At 47.8% G+C, this 2,347-nt stretch overlaps 1 long non-coding RNA gene across 1 annotated transcript in view; it reads left to right on the forward strand.

Moving 5' to 3' along the window:
- The window catches only part of LOC102377670, a 3,321-nt gene extending 1,869 nt beyond the window's left edge, over positions 1-1,452 (forward strand). The window contains exons 2-3 of the long non-coding RNA XR_324806.1: positions 858-934; positions 1,357-1,452. This is a non-coding gene — a long non-coding RNA (uncharacterized LOC102377670). The remainder of the gene's footprint in view (positions 1-857; positions 935-1,356) is intronic.
- Positions 1,453-2,347: the final 895 nt, after the last annotated feature.

A 2,347-nucleotide genomic window follows, 5' to 3' on the forward strand; every position in this document is an offset into this window, starting at 1 on the left:
GGTCTTCAAGAGGAGGTTAGATAACCATCTAGCTGGGGTCATCTAGACCCAGCACTCTTTCCTGCCTAGGCAGGGGGTCGGACTCGATGTTCTGTTGAGGTCCCTTCTGACCCTAGCATCTATGAATCAATGTAAAGTACAACCCAAATCCAGTTCCGCTGCTATGTGGTCATGGCTGTGTTCCGCACCACTTTGCTCTATGGGCTTGTCAGCTTCTTGCTGCGCCCTTGCAGCTTTACTAGGGGCCTTTAGTGTGGCTCCGCCCCCTTATCTGCAACCCTAGGCCTCTACACCAATGGCTGCTTTGCAGCCTGGCTTGGCCCTAAATTTCTGCCCTTTTGCTGGGGCCTCTCTGCTTAGGCCTCCCAGCTTCCTACCAGTCGCCAACTTCTCTCTCTTTCCTTTGGCCTGGGGCCAGGTTTCTGCCCCGCCTTGTTCGGCAGTGCTCTGTGGATCCATTCTCTGTGCTTCCCCGTAGAGTACCTGTCTGGCCGAATACAGCCCGCTTCAACTGTGCTCTGCATTGCTTCCTGCTTCGCAGCCAGGCTCGGTAGCCTCTCTGGGACTCTTCTGGGGCTTTGCCTTTGCATGCCCTGAGAGAGGCACTCCAGCAGCCTGGCTTTCCTCATGGGGCTTGCGTGGCTTCCCGATTGGTCTCAGCCTCTCTGGGACCCTTGAAACTGACTAGGTCCTACCATTTTCAAAGCTACTAATAGCAGACTTTGAACAGGCAACAAATTGGGATGGGCATTGGTATCCAGGTATGTGAATTATGCAGTTCTCTGGTATTCAGGTAAGTGGAGCATGCTGTACATTACAATTGATTGTTTGGTGTACTCATATTTTTTCATATTCAGTACAGAACAGATTTCTGTGCTGACCAGATGTTGCACAATGTTATTGTGGAGGTTGCTGGCAGAAGCTGGAGGCTTGGGTAAGTAGGCAGGGGACATTTGGGATTTTTGAAAGTCACAGTGATGCAAGATGTGGTTTGAGATTGTGGGATAAGCATGGCTTGCTAGCTATTTCAGCTGTGCTGCCACTTAAATTGCTAGGGTGACAGGGCCCTGGCTGAGTCGCCAACCTGCTGGCAGGTGGTTGGCGTGAGCCTGAAGAAGAAAGGCACATGACCCCACTTAAGGGGTCGCCTGCTTGGCTGCTCTGGATCAGCAGGCACAGAGATCCCAGACAAGGTGCCTTGGACTGAATTAATTACCCCAGTAAAGGGAGGTGCTTGGCTAACACAGAGGCACCAATTCCCTGCCTGAGCAATTTAAGCTTAATGATCTGTTTCTGTTGCAATCCTTTGGAGCTGAGGCATAGGTCACATCCTAAGCAGGCTTGATCTTCTTGTAGCACCTGGAAGGAAAGGAACTAAGTGGAGACCCTGCTTACCATCAAGTTTCCACAGAAGCCCAAAGCAGACTCAACTTCACTAAGTCCATCGAGTGACCACAGGTACCACCTCCCCATCACTGAATATTCATATTTTAGAAATAGCAGGTCATGGTAGGTGAGAAGAGGAAGGTGCATTGCAAGCGGGTAAACCGGGTATGCACATCGCCCATCGGCAGCTTTTTCCAGTTGTGAGCCTGCCACAGCCATCTTTTAAGTTCCAGTGTCAATAGCCCTTTCAGATGAATGGGGAAGCTTCCCTTTCTCAGGACTGTTGTTTTCATGCTGTTTAAACCCTCAGGAATACTTCAGTGCACCAAATGACTGGCACGTTCATGAGGACAAAGAGCAAATATTACTATTAAAACACATACATCAGCACAATGACTGCTACCATTATGTGTTACAGTCTTGTATGCATTTATACTCTTATTTATTCTCGGTTCAACTAGGCAAGGAATCATTTACCATATGTTTGCAGAGTGCCCAGCACAATGGGCCTATGAGACACATTTGGGCTTATAGCCACCCCTCCTCCACAGCAGGATAGCTAATGATAATAGATTCTGGAACATAACTCTACAGCAAATTCCTTTGCCCTGTAATCACAGTACACGCAGGGCCCTGATAATATTTAGCTGAGTATTTCGGAAATAGTTTTGATCCTAGGCAATCCTGAGTAGGGTCAAGTGCCAAGGGAGTGTAATTTAGATCCTTTTGTTTTAAGTACACTATCTGAGCTAGGAACTTTGTGCCTGCAAACAGTATCTCATAAGCTGTCAGGAATCATCTGGTGACTTGACCTACTTCAAACACTTGGGAACAGGTTTTCCTCTACCAAATTTCAGATGTACTAGTATTTTTTCTGTACCATACTGGACTGAAAATCCTGTGAGATGTTACTGGTTATTATTTAGAACTAGCCAATTGCATGTCAAGAATGATGGGGGGG

This window comes from Alligator sinensis, unplaced genomic scaffold (assembly GCF_000455745.1).
Source record: "Alligator sinensis unplaced genomic scaffold, ASM45574v1 scaffold622_1, whole genome shotgun sequence".
NCBI lineage: Eukaryota > Metazoa > Chordata > Crocodylia > Alligatoridae > Alligator > Alligator sinensis.